We start from the raw sequence: 19,497 nt of genomic DNA, 5'->3' as shown, positions 1-19,497 counted from the left end.
TGAACTGGCCAGAATAAGATTGAAAATGTGACTGTGGTAAAACGGGGAGCAACTGACAGGAGTAACTATGACTCTCTTAAGGTAGCCAAATGGTTCGTCAACAGGCGAAATACATTGGTAAACTGGAGGAACCCCTAGCAGGAGTACTGTGAAAGTCATAATTTCGACAAATAATGGCGTATCGCGTCTGGTGAAAGCGGCAGAGGAAAATCGTAGATGTGACTGTGGTTTAACGGGGAGCAACTGACAGGAGTAACTATGACTCTCTTAAGGTAGCCAAATGCCTCGTCAAGTGGCGTATCGCTTCAGGTGAACTGGCCAGAATAAGATTGAAAATGTGACTGTGGTAAAACGGGGAGCAACTGACAGGAGTAAGTGTGACTCTCTTAAGGTAGCCAAATGCCTCGTCAACCGGCGAAATACATTGGTAAACTGGAGGAGCCCCTAGCAGGAGTACTTTGAAAGTCATGATGTCGACAAATAATGGCGTATCGCGTCTGGTGAAAGGGGCAGAGGAAAATTGTATATGTGACTGTGGTTTAACGGAGAGACACTGGCAGGAGTAACTGTGACTCTCTTAAGGTAGGCAAGCGCCTCGTCAATAGGCGAAATACATCGGCAAAGTCGAAAAGCTCCCGGCAGGAGTACTGTGAAAGTCTTTATGTCAATAGATATTAGCGTATCGCTTCAGGAGAATTGGCCAGAGTAAGCTTGTAGATGTGCCTGTTGTAAAATGGGGAGCAACAGCAAGGGGTAACTATGACTCTCTTAAGGTAACCAAATGCCTCGTCAACAGGCGAAATACATCGGCAAACTCGAGAGCTCCCGGCATTAGTACTGTGAAATTCTTTAGGTTGACCGATAATGGCGTATCGCTTCAGGTGAACTGGCCAGAATAAGATTGAAAATGTGACTGTGGTAAAACGGGGAGCAACTGACAGGAGTAACTATGACTCTCTTAAGGTAGCCAAATGGTTCGTCAACAGGCGAAATACATTGGTAAACTGGAGGAACCCCTAGCATGAGTACTGTGAAAGTCATAATTTCGACAAATAATGGCGTATCGCGTCTGGTGAAAGCGGCAGAGGAAAATCGTAGATGTGACTGTGGTTTAACGGGGAGCAACTGACAGGAGTAACTATGACTCTCTTAAGGTAGCCAAATGCCTCGTCAAGTGGCGTATCGCTTCGGGTGAACTGGCCAGAATAAGATTGAAAATGTGACTGTGGTAAAACGGGGAGCAACTGACAGGAGTAAGTATGACTCTCTTAAGGTAGCCAAATGCCTCGTCAACAGGCGAAATACATTGGTAAACTGGAGGAGCCCCTAGCAGGAGTACTTTGAAAGTCATGATGTCGACAAATAATGGCGTATCGCGTCTGGTGAAAGGGGCAGAGGAAAATGGTAGATGTGACTGTGGTTTAACGGAGAGACACTGGCAGGAGTAACTATGACTCTCTTAAGGTAGGCAAACGCCTCGTCAATAGGCGAAATACATCGGCAAAGTCGAAAAGCTCCCGGCAGGAGTACTGTGAAAGTCTTTATGTCAATAGATATTAGCGTATCGCTTCAGGAGAATTGGCCAGAGTAAGCTTGTAGATGTGCCTGTTGTAAAATGGGGAGCAACAGCAAGGGGTAACTATGACTCTCTTAAGGTAACCAAATGCCCCGTCAACAGGCGAAATACATCGGCAAACTCGAGAGCTCCCGGCATTAGTACTGTGAAATTCTTTAGGTTGACCGATAATGGCGTATCGCTTCAGGTGAACTGGCCAGAATAAGATTGAAAATGTGACTGTGGTAAAACGGGGAGCAACTGACAGGAGTAACTATGACTCTCTTAAGGTAGCCAAATGGTTCGTCAACAGGCGAAATACATTGGTAAACTGGAGGAACCCCTAGCAGGAGTACTGTGAAAGTCATAATTTCGACAAATAATGGCGTATCGCGTCTGGTGAAAGCGGCAGAGGAAAATCGTAGATGTGACTGTGGTTTAACGGGGAGCAACTGACAGGAGTAACTATGACTCTCTTAAGGTAGCCAAATGCCTCGTCAAGTGGCGTATCGCTTCAGGTGAACTGGCCAGAATAAGATTGAAAATGTGACTGTGGTAAAACGGGGAGCAACTGACAGGAGTAAGTATGACTCTCTTAAGGTAGCCAAATGCCTCGTCAACAGGCGAAATACATTGGTAAACTGGAGGAGCCCCTAGCAGGAGTACTTTGAAAGTCATGATGTCGACAAATAATGGCGTATCGCGTCTGGTGAAACGGGCAGAGGAAAATGGTATATGTGACTGTGGTTTAACGGAGAGACACTGGCAGGAGTAACTATGACTCTCTTAAGGTAGGCAAACGCCTCGTCAATAGGCGAAATACATCGGCAAAGTCGAAAAGCTCCCGGCAGGAGTACTGTGAAAGTCTTTATGTCAATAGAATTTAGCGTATCGCTTCAGGAGAATTGGCCAGAGTAAGCTTGTAGATGTGCCTGTTGTAAAATGGGGAGCAACAGCAAGGGGTAACTATGACTCTCTTAAGGTAACCAAATGCCTCGTCAACAGGCGAAATACATCGGCAAACTCGAGAGCTCCCGGCATTAGTACTGTGAAATTCTTTAGGTTGACCGATAATGGCGTATCGCTTCAGGTGAACTGGCCAGAATAAGATTGAAAATGTGACTGTGGTAAAACGGGGAGCAACTGACAGGAGTAACTATGACTCTCTTAAGGTAGCCAAATGGTTCGTCAACAGGCGAAATACATTGGTAAACTGGAGGAACCCCTAGCATGAGTACTGTGAAAGTCATAATTTCGACAAATAATGGCGTATCGCGTCTGGTGAAAGCGGCAGAGGAAAATCGTAGATGTGACTGTGGTTTAACGGGGAGCAACTGACAGGAGTAACTATGACTCTCTTAAGGTAGCCAAATGCCTCGTCAAGTGGCGTATCGCTTCAGGTGAACTGGCCAGAATAAGATTGAAAATGTGACTGTGGTAAAACGGGGAGCAACTGACAGGAGTAAGTATGACTCTCTTAAGGTAGCCAAATGCCTCGTCAACAGGCGAAATACATTGGTAAACTGGAGGAGCCCCTAGCAGGAGTACTTTGAAAGTCATGATGTCGACAAATAATGGCGTATCGCGTCTGGTGAAACGGGCAGAGGAAAATGGTATATGTGACTGTGGTTTAACGGAGAGACACTGGCAGGAGTAACTATGACTCTCTTAAGGTAGGCAAACGCCTCGTCAATAGGCGAAATACATCGGCAAAGTCGAAAAGCTCCCGGCAGGAGTACTGTGAAAGTCTTTATGTCAATAGAATTTAGCGTATCGCTTCAGGAGAATTGGCCAGAGTAAGCTTGTAGATGTGCCTGTTGTAAAATGGGGAGCAACAGCAAGGGGTAACTATGACTCTCTTAAGGTAACCAAATGCCTCGTCAACAGGCGAAATACATCGGCAAACTCGAGAGCTCCCGGCATTAGTACTGTGAAATTCTTTAGGTTGACCGATAATGGCGTATCGCTTCAGGTGAACTGGCCAGAATAAGATTGAAAATGTGACTGTGGTAAAACGGGGAGCAACTGACAGGAGTAACTATGACTCTCTTAAGGTAGCCAAATGGTTCGTCAACAGGCGAAATACATTGGTAAACTGGAGGAACCCCTAGCATGAGTACTGTGAAAGTCATAATTTCGACAAATAATGGCGTATCGCGTCTGGTGAAAGCGGCAGAGGAAAATCGTAGATGTGACTGTGGTTTAACGGGGAGCAACTGACAGGAGTAACTATGACTCTCTTAAGGTAGCCAAATGCCTCGTCAAGTGGCGTATCGCTTTGGGTGAACTGGCCAGAATAAGATTGAAAATGTGACTGTGGTAAAACGGGGAGCAACTGACAGGAGTAACTATGACTCTCTTAAGGTAGCCAAATGGTTCGTCAACAGGCGAAATACATTGGTAAACTGGAGGAACCCCTAGCAGGAGTACTGTGAAAGTCATAATTTCGACAAATAATGGCGTATCGCGTCTGGTGAAAGCGGCAGAGGAAAATCGTAGATGTGACTGTGGTTTAACGGGGAGCAACTGACAGGAGTAACTATGACTCTCTTAAGGTAGCCAAATGCCTCGTCAAGTGGCGTATCGCTTCAGGTGAACTGGCCAGAATAAGATTGAAAATGTGACTGTGGTAAAACGGGGAGCAACTGACAGGAGTAAGTATGACTCTCTTAAGGTAGCCAAATGCCTCGTCAACAGGCGAAATACATTGGTAAACTGGAGGAGCCCCTAGCAGGAGTACTTTGAAAGTCATGATGTCGACAAATAATGGCGTATCGCGTCTGGTGAAACGGGCAGAGGAAAATGGTATATGTGACTGTGGTTTAACGGAGAGACACTGGCAGGAGTAACTATGACTCTCTTAAGGTAGGCAAACGCCTCGTCAATAGGCGAAATACATCGGCAAAGTCGAAAAGCTCCCGGCAGGAGTACTGTGAAAGTCTTTATGTCAATAGAATTTAGCGTATCGCTTCAGGAGAATTGGCCAGAGTAAGCTTGTAGATGTGCCTGTTGTAAAATGGGGAGCAACAGCAAGGGGTAACTATGACTCTCTTAAGGTAACCAAATGCCTCGTCAACAGGCGAAATACATCGGCAAACTCGAGAGCTCCCGGCATTAGTACTGTGAAATTCTTTAGGTTGACCGATAATGGCGTATCGCTTCAGGTGAACTGGCCAGAATAAGATTGAAAATGTGACTGTGGTAAAACGGGGAGCAACTGACAGGAGTAACTATGACTCTCTTAAGGTAGCCAAATGGTTCGTCAACAGGCGAAATACATTGGTAAACTGGAGGAACCCCTAGCATGAGTACTGTGAAAGTCATAATTTCGACAAATAATGGCGTATCGCGTCTGGTGAAAGCGGCAGAGGAAAATCGTAGATGTGACTGTGGTTTAACGGGGAGCAACTGACAGGAGTAACTATGACTCTCTTAAGGTAGCCAAATGCCTCGTCAAGTGGCGTATCGCTTCAGGTGAACTGGCTAGAATAAGATTGAAAATGTGACTGTGGTAAAACGGGGAGCAACTGACAGGAGTAAGTATGACTCTCTTAAGGTAGCCAAATGCCTCGTCAACAGGCGAAATACATTGGTAAACTGGAGGAGCCCCTAGCAGGAGTACTTTGAAAGTCATGATGTCGACAAATAATGGCGTATCGCGTCTGGTGAAACGGGCAGAGGAAAATGGTATATGTGACTGTGGTTTAACGGAGAGACACTGGCAGGAGTAACTATGCCTCTCTTAAGGTAGGCAAACGCCTCGTCAATAGGCGAAATACATCGGCAAAGTCGAAAAGCTCCCGGCAGGAGTACTGTGAAAGTCTTTATGTCAATAGAATTTAGCGTATCGCTTCAGGAGAATTGGCCAGAGTAAGCTTGTAGATGTGCCTGTTGTAAAATGGGGAGCAACAGCAAGGGGTAACTATGACTCTCTTAAGGTAACCAAATGCCTCGTCAACAGGCGAAATACATCGGCAAACTCGAGAGCTCCCGGCATTAGTACTGTGAAATTCTTTAGGTTGACCGATAATGGCGTATCGCTTCAGGTGAACTGGCCAGAATAAGATTGAAAATGTGACTGTGGTAAAACGGGGAGCAACTGACAGGAGTAACTATGACTCTCTTAAGGTAGCCAAATGGTTCGTCAACAGGCGAAATACATTGGTAAACTGGAGGAACCCCTAGCATGAGTACTGTGAAAGTCATAATTTCGACAAATAATGGCGTATCGCGTCTGGTGAAAGCGGCAGAGGAAAATCGTAGATGTGACTGTGGTTTAACGGGGAGCAACTGACAGGAGTAACTATGACTCTCTTAAGGTAGCCAAATGCCTCGTCAAGTGGCGTATCGCTTTGGGTGAACTGGCCAGAATAAGATTGAAAATGTGACTGTGGTAAAACGGGGAGCAACTGACAGGAGTAACTATGACTCTCTTAAGGTAGCCAAATGGTTCGTCAACAGGCGAAATACATTGGTAAACTGGAGGAACCCCTAGCAGGAGTACTGTGAAAGTCATAATTTCGACAAATAATGGCGTATCGCGTCTGGTGAAAGCGGCAGAGGAAAATCGTAGATGTGACTGTGGTTTAACGGGGAGCAACTGACAGGAGTAACTATGACTCTCTTAAGGTAGGCAAGCGCCTCGTCAATAGGCGAAATACATCGGCAAAGTCGAAAAGCTCCCGGCAGGAGTACTGTGAAAGTCTTTATGTCAATAGATATTAGCGTATCGCTTCAGGAGAATTGGCCAGAGTAAGCTTGTAGATGTGCCTGTTGTAAAATGGGGAGCAACAGCAAGGGGTAACTATGACTCTCTTAAGGTAACCAAATGCCTCGTCAACAGGCGAAATACATCGGCAAACTCGAGAGCTCCCGGCATTAGTACTGTGAAATTCTTTAGGTTGACCGATAATGGCGTATCGCTTCAGGTGAACTGGCCAGAATAAGATTGAAAATGTGACTGTGGTAAAACGGGGAGCAACTGACAGGAGTAACTATGACTCTCTTAAGGTAGCCAAATGGTTCGTCAACAGGCGAAATACATTGGTAAACTGGAGGAACCCCTAGCATGAGTACTGTGAAAGTCATAATTTCGACAAATAATGGCGTATCGCGTCTGGTGAAAGCGGCAGAGGAAAATCGTAGATGTGACTGTGGTTTAACGGGGAGCAACTGACAGGAGTAACTATGACTCTCTTAAGGTAGCCAAATGCCTCGTCAAGTGGCGTATCGCTTCGGGTGAACTGGCCAGAATAAGATTGAAAATGTGACTGTGGTAAAACGGGGAGCAACTGACAGGAGTAAGTATGACTCTCTTAAGGTAGCCAAATGCCTCGTCAACAGGCGAAATACATTGGTAAACTGGAGGAGCCCCTAGCAGGAGTACTTTGAAAGTCATGATGTCGACAAATAATGGCGTATCGCGTCTGGTGAAAGGGGCAGAGGAAAATGGTAGATGTGACTGTGGTTTAACGGAGAGACACTGGCAGGAGTAACTATGACTCTCTTAAGGTAGGCAAACGCCTCGTCAATAGGCGAAATACATCGGCAAAGTCGAAAAGCTCCCGGCAGGAGTACTGTGAAAGTCTTTATGTCAATAGATATTAGCGTATCGCTTCAGGAGAATTGGCCAGAGTAAGCTTGTAGATGTGCCTGTTGTAAAATGGGGAGCAACAGCAAGGGGTAACTATGACTCTCTTAAGGTAACCAAATGCCCCGTCAACAGGCGAAATACATCGGCAAACTCGAGAGCTCCCGGCATTAGTACTGTGAAATTCTTTAGGTTGACCGATAATGGCGTATCGCTTCAGGTGAACTGGCCAGAATAAGATTGAAAATGTGACTGTGGTAAAACGGGGAGCAACTGACAGGAGTAACTATGACTCTCTTAAGGTAGCCAAATGGTTCGTCAACAGGCGAAATACATTGGTAAACTGGAGGAACCCCTAGCAGGAGTACTGTGAAAGTCATAATTTCGACAAATAATGGCGTATCGCGTCTGGTGAAAGCGGCAGAGGAAAATCGTAGATGTGACTTTGGTTTAACGGGGAGCAACTGACAGGAGTAACTATGACTCTCTTAAGGTAGCCAAATGCCTCGTCAAGTGGCGTATCGCTTCAGGTGAACTGGCCAGAATAAGATTGAAAATGTGACTGTGGTAAAACGGGGAGCAACTGACAGGAGTAAGTATGACTCTCTTAAGGTAGCCAAATGCCTCGTCAACAGGCGAAATACATTGGTGAACTGGAGGAGCCCCTAGCAGGAGTACTTTGAAAGTCATGATGTCGACAAATAATGGCGTATCGCGTCTGGTGAAACGGGCAGAGGAAAATGGTATATGTGACTGTGGTTTAACGGAGAGACACTGGCAGGAGTAACTATGACTCTCTTAAGGTAGGCAAACGCCTCGTCAATAGGCGAAATACATCGGCAAAGTCGAAAAGCTCCCGGCAGGAGTACTGTGAAAGTCTTTATGTCAATAGAATTTAGCGTATCGCTTCAGGAGAATTGGCCAGAGTAAGCTTGTAGATGTGCCTGTTGTAAAATGGGGAGCAACAGCAAGGGGTAACTATGACTCTCTTAAGGTAACCAAATGCCTCGTCAACAGGCGAAATACATCGGCAAACTCGAGAGCTCCCGGCATTAGTACTGTGAAATTCTTTAGGTTGACCGATAATGGCGTATCGCTTCAGGTGAACTGGCCAGAATAAGATTGAAAATGTGACTGTGGTAAAACGGGGAGCAACTGACAGGAGTAACTATGACTCTCTTAAGGTAGCCAAATGGTTCGTCAACAGGCGAAATACATTGGTAAACTGGAGGAACCCCTAGCATGAGTACTGTGAAAGTCATAATTTCGACAAATAATGGCGTATCGCGTCTGGTGAAAGCGGCAGAGGAAAATCGTAGATGTGACTGTGGTTTAACGGGGAGCAACTGACAGGAGTAACTATGACTCTCTTAAGGTAGCCAAATGCCTCGTCAAGTGGCGTATCGCTTCAGGTGAACTGGCCAGAATAAGATTGAAAATGTGACTGTGGTAAAACGGGGAGCAACTGACAGGAGTAAGTGTGACTCTCTTAAGGTAGCCAAATGCCTCGTCAACAGGCGAAATACATTGGTAAACTGGAGGAGCCCCTAGCAGGAGTACTTTGAAAGTCATGATGTCGACAAATAATGGCGTATCGCGTCTGGTGAAAGGGGCAGAGGAAAATTGTACATGTGACTGTGGTTTAACGGAGAGACACTGGCAGGAGTAACTGTGACTCTCTTAAGGTAGGCAAGCGCCTCGTCAATAGGCGAAATACATCGGCAAAGTCGAAAAGCTCCCGGCAGGAGTACTGTGAAAGTCTTTATGTCAATAGATATTAGCGTATCGCTTCAGGAGAATTGGCCAGAGTAAGCTTGTAGATGTGCCTGTTGTAAAATGGGGAGCAACAGCAAGGGGTAACTATGACTCTCTTAAGGTAACCAAATGCCTCGTCAACAGGCGAAATACATCGGCAAACTCGAGAGCTCCCGGCATTAGTACTGTGAAATTCTTTAGGTTGACCGATAATGGCGTATCGCTTCAGGTGAACTGGCCAGAATAAGATTGAAAATGTGACTGTGGTAAAACGGGGAGCAACTGACAGGAGTAACTATGACTCTCTTAAGGTAGCCAAATGGTTCGTCAACTGGCGAAATACATTGGTAAACTGGAGGAACCCCTAGCATGAGTACTGTGAAAGTCATAATTTCGACAAATAATGGCGTATCGCGTCTGGTGAAAGCGGCAGAGGAAAATCGTAGATGTGACTGTGGTTTAACGGGGAGCAACTGACAGGAGTAACTATGACTCTCTTAAGGTAGCCAAATGCCTCGTCAAGTGGCGTATCGCTTCGGGTGAACTGGCCAGAATAAGATTGAAAATGTGACTGTGGTAAAACGGGGAGCAACTGACAGGAGTAAGTATGACTCTCTTAAGGTAGCCAAATGCCTCGTCAACAGGCGAAATACATTGGTAAACTGGAGGAGCCCCTAGCAGGAGTACTTTGAAAGTCATGATGTCGACAAATAATGGCGTATCGCGTCTGGTGAAAGGGGCAGAGGAAAATGGTAGATGTGACTGTGGTTTAACGGAGAGACACTGGCAGGAGTAACTATGACTCTCTTAAGGTAGGCAAACGCCTCGTCAATAGGCGAAATACATCGGCAAAGTCGAAAAGCTCCCGGCAGGAGTACTGTGAAAGTCTTTATGTCAATAGATATTAGCGTATCGCTTCAGGAGAATTGGCCAGAGTAAGCTTGTAGATGTGCCTGTTGTAAAATGGGGAGCAACAGCAAGGGGTAACTATGACTCTCTTAAGGTAACCAAATGCCCCGTCAACAGGCGAAATACATCGGCAAACTCGAGAGCTCCCGGCATTAGTACTGTGAAATTCTTTAGGTTGACCGATAATGGCGTATCGCTTCAGGTGAACTGGCCAGAATGAGATTGAAAATGTGACTGTGGTAAAACGGGGAGCAACTGACAGGAGTAACTATGACTCTCTTAAGGTAGCCAAATGGTTCGTCAACAGGCGAAATACATTGGTAAACTGGAGGAACCCCTAGCATGAGTACTGTGAAAGTCATAATTTCGACAAATAATGGCGTATCGCGTCTGGTGAAAGCGGCAGAGGAAAATCGTAGATGTGACTGTGGTTTAACGGGGAGCAACTGACAGGAGTAACTATGACTCTCTTAAGGTAGCCAAATGCCTCGTCAAGTGGCGTATCGCTTCGGGTGAACTGGCCAGAATAAGATTGAAAATGTGACTGTGGTAAAACGGGGAGCAACTGACAGGAGTAAGTATGACTCTCTTAAGGTAGCCAAATGCCTCGTCAACAGGCGAAATACATTGGTAAACTGGAGGAGCCCCTAGCAGGAGTACTTTGAAAGTCATGATGTCGACAAATAATGGCGTATCGCGTCTGGTGAAAGGGGCAGAGGAAAATGGTATATGTGACTGTGGTTTAACGGAGAGACACTGGCAGGAGTAACTATGACTCTCTTAAGGTAGGCAAACGCCTCGTCAATAGGCGAAATACATCGGCAAAGTCGAAAAGCTCCCGGCAGGAGTACTGTGAAAGTCTTTATGTCAATAGATATTAGCGTATCGCTTCAGGAGAATTGGCCAGAGTAAGCTTGTAGATGTGCCTGTTGTAAAATGGGGAGCAACAGCAAGGGGTAACTATGACTCTCTTAAGGTAACCAAATGCCCCGTCAACAGGCGAAATACATCGGCAAACTCGAGAGCTCCCGGCATTAGTACTGTGAAATTCTTTAGGTTGACCGATAATGGCGTATCGCTTCAGGTGAACTGGCCAGAATAAGATTGAAAATGTGACTGTGGTAAAACGGGGAGCAACTGACAGGAGTAACTATGACTCTCTTAAGGTAGCCAAATGGTTCGTCAACAGGCGAAATACATTGGTAAACTGGAGGAACCCCTAGCAGGAGTACTGTGAAAGTCATAATTTCGACAAATAATGGCGTATCGCGTCTGGTGAAAGCGGCAGAGGAAAATCGTAGATGTGACTGTGGTTTAACGGGGAGCAACTGACAGGAGTAACTACGACTCTCCCAAGGTAGCCAAATGCCTCGTCAAGTGGCGTATCGCTTCAGGTGAACTGGCCAGAATAAGATTGAAAATGTGACTGTGGTAAAACGGGGAGCAACTGACAGGAGTAAGTATGACTCTCTTAAGGTAGCCAAATGCCTCGTCAACAGGCGAAATACATTGGTAAACTGGAGGAGCCCCTAGCAGGAGTACTTTGAAAGTCATGATGTCGACAAATAATGGCGTATCGCGTCTGGTGAAAGGGGCAGAGGAAAATGGTATATGTGACTGTGGTTTAACGGAGAGACACTGGCAGGAGTAACTATGACTCTCTTAAGGTAGGCAAACGCCTCGTCAATAGGCGAAATACATCGGCAAAGTCGAAAAGCTCCCGGCAGGAGTACTGTGAAAGTCTTTATGTCAATAGATATTAGCGTATCGCTTCAGGAGAATTGGCCAGAGTAAGCTTGTAGATGTGCCTGTTGTAAAATGGGGAGCAACAGCAAGGGGTAACTATGACTCTCTTAAGGTAACCAAATGCCTCGTCAACAGGCGAAATACATCGGCAAACTCGAGAGCTCCCGGCATTAGTACTGTGAAATTCTTTAGGTTGACCGATAATGGCGTATCGCTTCAGGTGAACTGGCCAGAATAAGATTGAAAATGTGACTGTGGTAAAACGGGGAGCAACTGACAGGAGTAACTATGACTCTCTTAAGGTAGCCAAATGGTTCGTCAACAGGCGAAATACATTGGTAAACTGGAGGAACCCCTAGCATGAGTACTGTGAAAGTCATAATTTCGACAAATAATGGCGTATCGCGTCTGGTGAAAGCGGCAGAGGAAAATCGTAGATGTGACTGTGGTTTAACGGGGAGCAACTGACAGGAGTAACTATGACTCTCTTAAGGTAGCCAAATGCCTCGTCAAGTGGCGTATCGCCTCGGGTGAACTGGCCAGAATAAGATTGAAAATGTGACTGTGGTAAAACGGGGAGCAACTGACAGGAGTAAGTATGACTCTCTTAAGGTAGCCAAATGCCTCGTCAACAGGCGAAATACATTGGTAAACTGGAGGAGCCCCTAGCAGGAGTACTTTGAAAGTCATGATGTCGACAAATAATGGCGTATCGCGTCTGGTGAAAGGGGCAGAGGAAAATGGTATATGTGACTGTGGTTTAACGGAGAGACACTGGCAGGAGTAACTATGACTCTCTTAAGGTAGGCAAACGCCTCGTCAATAGGCGAAATACATCGGCAAAGTCGAAAAGCTCCCGGCAGGAGTACTGTGAAAGTCTTTATGTCAATAGATATTAGCGTATCGCTTCAGGAGAATTGGCCAGAGTAAGCTTGTAGATGTGCCTGTTGTAAAATGGGGAGCAACAGCAAGGGGTAACTATGACTCTCTTAAGGTAACCAAATGCCTCGTCAACAGGCGAAATACATCGGCAAACTCGAGAGCTCCCGGCATTAGTACTGTGAAATTCTTTAGGTTGACCGATAATGGCGTATCGCTTCAGGTGAACTGGCCAGAATAAGATTGAAAATGTGACTGTGGTAAAACGGGGAGCAACTGACAGGAGTAACTATGACTCTCTTAAGGTAGCCAAATGGTTCGTCAACAGGCGAAATACATTGGTAAACTGGAGGAACCCCTAGCATGAGTACTGTGAAAGTCATAATTTCGACAAATAATGGCGTATCGCGTCTGGTGAAAGCGGCAGAGGAAAATCGTAGATGTGACTGTGGTTTAACGGGGAGCAACTGACAGGAGTAACTACGACTCTCCCAAGGTAGCCAAATGCCTCGTCAAGTGGCGTATCGCTTCAGGTGAACTGGCCAGAATAAGATTGAAAATGTGACTGTGGTAAAACGGGGAGCAACTGACAGGAGTAAGTATGACTCTCTTAAGGTAGCCAAATGCCTCGTCAACAGGCGAAATACATTGGTAAACTGGAGGAGCCCCTAGCAGGAGTACTTTGAAAGTCATGATGTCGACAAATAATGGCGTATCGCGTCTGGTGAAAGGGGCAGAGGAAAATGGTATATGTGACTGTGGTTTAACGGAGAGACACTGGCAGGAGTAACTATGACTCTCTTAAGGTAGGCAAACGCCTCATCAATAGGCGAAATACATCGGCAAAGTCGAAAAGCTCCCGGCAGGAGTACTGTGAAAGTCTTTATGTCAATAGATATTAGCGTATCGCTTCAGGAGAATTGGCCAGAGTAAGCTTGTAGATGTGCCTGTTGTAAAATGGGGAGCAACAGCAAGGGGTAACTATGACTCTCTTAAGGTAACCAAATGCCTCGTCAACAGGCGAAATACATCGGCAAACTCGAGAGCTCCCGGCATTAGTACTGTGAAATTCTTTAGGTTGACCGATAATGGCGTATCGCTTCAGGTGAACTGGCCAGAATAAGATTGAAAATGTGACTGTGGTAAAACGGGGAGCAACTGACAGGAGTAACTATGACTCTCTTAAGGTAGCCAAATGGTTCGTCAACAGGCGAAATACATTGGTAAACTGGAGGAACCCCTAGCATGAGTACTGTGAAAGTCATAATTTCGACAAATAATGGCGTATCGCGTCTGGTGAAAGCGGCAGAGGAAAATCGTAGATGTGACTGTGGTTTAACGGGGAGCAACTGACAGGAGTAACTATGACTCTCTTAAGGTAGCCAAATGCCTCGTCAAGTGGCGTATCGCTTCGGGTGAACTGGCCAGAATAAGATTGAAAATGTGACTGTGGTAAAACGGGGAGCAACTGACAGGAGTAAGTATGACTCTCTTAAGGTAGCCAAATGCCTCGTCAACAGGCGAAATACATTGGTAAACTGGAGGAGCCCCTAGCAGGAGTACTTTGAAAGTCATGATGTCGTCAAATAATGGCGTATCGCGTCTGGTGAAAGGGGCAGAGGAAAATGGTAGATGTGACTGTGGTTTAACGGAGAGACACTGGCAGGAGTAACTATGACTCTCTTAAGGTAGGCAAACGCCTCGTCAATAGGCGAAATACATCGGCAAAGTCGAAAAGCTCCCGGCAGGAGTACTGTGAAAGTCTTTATGTCAATAGATATTAGCGTATCGCTTCAGGAGAATTGGCCAGAGTAAGCTTGTAGATGTGCCTGTTGTAAAATGGGGAGCAACAGCAAGGGGTAACTATGACTCTCTTAAGGTAACCAAATGCCCCGTCAACAGGCGAAATACATCGGCAAACTCGAGAGCTCCCGGCATTAGTACTGTGAAATTCTTTAGGTTGACCGATAATGGCGTATCGCTTCAGGTGAACTGGCCAGAATAAGATTGAAAATGTGACTGTGGTAAAACGGGGAGCAACTGACAGGAGTAACTATGACTCTCTTAAGGTAGCCAAATGGTTCGTCAACAGGCGAAATACATTGGTAAACTGGAGGAACCCCTAGCATGAGTACTGTGAAAGTCATAATTTCGACAAATAATGGCGTATCGCGTCTGGTGAAAGCGGCAGAGGAAAATCGTAGATGTGACTGTGGTTTAACGGGGAGCAACTGACAGGAGTAACTATGACTCTCTTAAGGTAGCCAAATGCCTCGTCAAGTGGCGTATCGCTTCGGGTGAACTGGCCAGAATAAGATTGAAAATGTGACTGTGGTAAAACGGGGAGCAACTGACAGGAGTAAGTATGACTCTCTTAAGGTAGCCAAATGCCTCGTCAACGGGCGAAATACATTGGTAAACTGGAGGAGCCCCTAGCAGGAGTACTTTGAAAGTCATGATGTCGACAAATAATGGCGTATCGCGTCTGGTGAAAGGGGCAGAGGAAAATGGTATATGTGACTGTGGTTTAACGGAGAGACACTGGCAGGAGTAACTATGACTCTCTTAAGGTAGGCAAACGCCTCGTCAATAGGCGAAATACATCGGCAAAGTCGAAAAGCTCCCGGCAGGAGTACTGTGAAAGTCTTTATGTCAATAGATATTAGCGTATCGCTTCAGGAGAATTGGCCAGAGTAAGCTTGTAGATGTGCCTGTTGTAAAATGGGGAGCAACAGCAAGGGGTAACTATGACTCTCTTAAGGTAACCAAATGCCTCGTCAACAGGCGAAATACATCGGCAAACTCGAGAGCTCCCGGCATTAGTACTGTGAAATTCTTTAGGTTGACCGATAATGGCGTATCGCTTCAGGTGAACTGGCCAGAATAAGATTGAAAATGTGACTGTGGTAAAACGGGGAGCAACTGACAGGAGTAACTATGACTCTCTTAAGGTAGCCAAATGGTTCGTCAACAGGCGAAATACATTGGTAAACTGGAGGAACCCCTAGCATGAGTACTGTGAAAGTCATAATTTCGACAAATAATGGCGTATCGCGTCTGGTGAAAGCGGCAGAGGAAAGTCGTAGATGTGACTGTGGTTTAACGGGGAGCAACTGACAGGAGTAACTATGACTCTCTTAAGGTAGCCAAATGGTTCGTCAACAGGCGAAATACATTGGTAAACTGGAGGAACCCCTAGCATGAGTACTGTGAAAGTCATAATTTCGACAAATAATGGCGTATCGCGTCTGGTGAAAGCGGCAGAGGAAAATCGTAGATGTGACTGTGGTTTAACGGGGAGCAACTGACAGGAGTAACTATGACTCTCTTAAGGTAGCCAAATGCCTCGTCAAGTGGCGTATCGCCTCGGGTGAACTGGCCAGAATAAGATTGAAAATGTGACTGTGGTAAAACGGGGAGCAACTGACAGGAGTAAGTATGACTCTCTTAAGGTAGCCAAATGCCTCGTCAACAGGCGAAATACATTGATAAACTGGAGGAGCCCCTAGCAGGAGTACTTTGAAAGTCATGATGTCGTCAAATAATGGCGTATCGCGTCTGGTGAAAGGGGCAGAGGAAAATGGTAGATGTGACTGTGGTTTAACGGAGAGACACTGGCAGGAGTAACTATGACTCTCTTAAGGTAGGCAAACGCCTCGTCAATAGGCGAAATACATCGGCAAAGTCGAAAAGCTCCCGGCAGGAGTACTGTGAAAGTCTTTATGTCAATAGATATTAGCGTATCGCTTCAGGAGAATTGGCCAGAGTAAGCTTGTAGATGTGCCTGTTGTAAAATGGGGAGCAACAGCAAGGGGTAACTATGACTCTCTTAAGGTAACCAAATGCCCCGTCAACAGGCGAAATACATCGGCAAACTCGAGAGCTCCCGGCATTAGTACTGTGAAATTCTTTAGGTTGACCGATAATGGCGTATCGCTTCAGGTGAACTGGCCAGAATAAGATTGAAAATGTGACTGTGGTAAAACGGGGAGCAACTGACAGGAGTAACTATGACTCTCTTAAGGTAGCCAAATGGTTCGTCAACAGGCGAAATACATTGGTAAACTGGAGGAACCCCTAGCATGAGCACTGAGAAAGTCATAATTTCGACAAATAATGGCGTATCGCGTCTGGTGAAAGCGGCAGAGGAAAATCGTAGATGTGACTGTGGTTTAACGGGGAGCAACTGACAGGAGTAACTATGACTCTCTTAAGGTAGCCAAATGCCTCGTCAAGTGGCGTATCGCTTCGGGTGAACTGGCCAGAATAAGATTGAAAATGTGACTGTGGTAAAACGGGGAGCAACTGACAGGAGTAAGTATGACTCTCTTAAGGTAGCCAAATGCCTCGTCAACAGGCGAAATACATTGGTAAACTGGAGGAGCCCGTAGCAGAAGTACTTTGAAAGTCATGATGTCTACAAATAATGGCGTATCGCGTCTGGTGAAAGGGGCAGAGGAAAATGGTAGATGTGACTGTGGTTTAACGGAGAGACACGGGCAGGAGTAACTATGACTCTCTTAAGGTAGCCAAACGCCTCGTCAATAGGCGAAATACATCGGCAAAGTCGAAAAGATCCCGGCAGGAGTACTGTGAAAGTCTTTATGTCAACAGATATTAGCGTATCGCTTCAGGAGAATTGGCCAGAGTAAGCTTGTAGATGTGAATGTTGTAAAATGGGGAGCGACAGCAAGGGGTAACTATGACTCTCTTAAGGTAACCAAATGCCTCGTCAACAGGCGAAATACATCGGCAAACTCGAGAAGCTCCCGGCAGGAGTACTGTGATAATCTTTAGGTTGACTGACAATGGCGTATCGCTTCAGGTGAACTGGCCAGAATAAGATTGAAAATGTGACTGTGGTAAAACGGGGAGCAACTGACAGGAGTAAGTATGACTCTCTTAAGGTAGCCAAATGCCTCGTCAACAGGCGAAATACATTGGTAAACTGGAGGAGCCCCTAGCAGGAGTACTTTGAAAGTCATGATGTCGACAAATAATGGCGTATCGCGTCTGGTGAAAGGGGCAGAGGAAAATGGTAGATGTGACTGTGGTTTAACGGAGAGACACTGCAGGAGTAACTATGACTCTCTTAAGGTAGGCAAACGCCTCGTCAATAGGCGAAATACATCGGCAAAGTCGAAAAGCTCCCGGCAGGAGTACTGTGAAAGTCTTTATGTCAATAGATATTAGCGTATCGCTTCAGGAGAATTGGCCAGAGTAAGCTTGTAGATGTGCCTGTTGTAAAATGGGGAGCAACAGCAAGGGGTAACTATGACTCTCTTAAGGTAACCAAATGCCTCGTCAACAGGCGAAATACATCGGCAAACTCGAGAGCTCCCGGCAGGAGTACTGTGAAATTCTTTAGGTTGACCGATAATGGCGTATCGCTTCAGGTGAACTGGCCAGAATAAGATTGAAAATGTGACTGTGGTAAAACGGGGAGCAACTGACAGGAGTAACTATGACTCTCTTAAGGTAGCCAAATGGTTCGTCAACAGGCGAAATACATTGGTAAACTGGAGGAACCCCTAGCATGAGTACTGTGAAAGTCATAATTTCGACAAATAATGGCGTATCGCGTCTGGTGAAAGCGGCAGAGGAAAATCGTAGATGTGACTGTGGTTTAACGGGGAGCAACTGACAGGAGTAACTATGACTCTCTTAAGGTAGCCAAATGCCTCGTCAAGTGGCGTATCGCTTCGGGTGAACTGGCCAGAATAAGATTGAAAATGTGACTGTGGTAAAACGGGGAGCAACTGACAGGAGTAAGTATGACTCTCTTAAGGTAGCCAAATGCCTCGTCAACGGGCGAAATACATTGGTAAACTGGAGGAGCCCCTAGCAGGAGTACTTTGAAAGTCATGATGTCGACAAATAATGGCGTATCGCGTCTGGTGAAAGGGGCAGAGGAAAATGGTATATGTGACTGTGGTTTAACGGAGAGACACTGGCAGGAGTAACTATGACTCTCTTAAGGTAGGCAAACGCCTCGTCAATAGGCGAAATACATCGGCAAAGTCGAAAAGCTCCCGGCAGGAGTACTGTGAAAGTCTTTATGTCAATAGATATTAGCGTATCGCTTCAGGAGAATTGGCCAGAGTAAGCTTGTAGATGTGCCTGTTGTAAAATGGGGAGCAACAGCAAGGGGTAACTATGACTCTCTTAAGGTAACCAAATGCCTCGTCAACAGGCGAAATACATCGGCAAACTCGAGAGCTCCCGGCATTAGTACTGTGAAATTCTTTAGGTTGACCGATAATGGCGTATCGCTTCAGGTGAACTGGCCAGAATAAGATTGAAAATGTGACTGTGGTAAAACGGGGAGCAACTGACAGGAGTAACTATGACTCTCTTAAGGTAGCCAAATGGTTCGTCAACAGGCGAAATACATTGGTAAACTGGAGGAACCCCTAGCATGAGTACTGTGAAAGTCATAATTTCGACAAATAATGGCGTATCGCGTCTGGTGAAAGCGGCAGAGGAAAATCGTAGATGTGACTGTGGTTTAACGGGGAGCAACTGACAGGAGTAACTATGACTCTCTTAAGGTAGCCAAATGCCTCGTCAAGTGGCGTATCGCCTCGGGTGAACTGGCCAGAATAAGATTGAAAATGTGACTGTGGTAAAACGGGGAGCAACTGACAGGAGTAAGTATGACTCTCTTAAGGTAGCCAAATGCCTCGTCAACAGGCGAAATACATTGATAAACTGGAGGAGCCCCTAGCAGGAGTACTTTGAAAGTCATGATGTCGTCAAATAATGGCGTATCGCGTCTGGTGAAAGGGGCAGAGGAAAATGGTAGATGTGACTGTGGTTTAACGGAGAGACACTGGCAGGAGTAACTATGACTCTCTTAAGGTAGGCAAACGCCTCGTCAATAGGCGAAATACATCGGCAAAGTCGAAAAGCTCCCGGCAGGAGTACTGTGAAAGTCTTTATGTCAATAGATATTAGCGTATCGCTTCAGGAGAATTGGCCAGAGTAAGCTTGTAGATGTGCCTGTTGTAAAATGGGGAGCAACAGCAAGGGGTAACTATGACTCTCTTAAGGTAACCAAATG

The sequence above is a fragment of the Schistocerca americana genome, chromosome X, assembly GCF_021461395.2.
Source record: "Schistocerca americana isolate TAMUIC-IGC-003095 chromosome X, iqSchAmer2.1, whole genome shotgun sequence".
NCBI classification, from domain to species: Eukaryota; Metazoa; Arthropoda; class Insecta; order Orthoptera; family Acrididae; genus Schistocerca; species Schistocerca americana.
Note: the sequence above shows the minus strand (reverse complement) of the source record.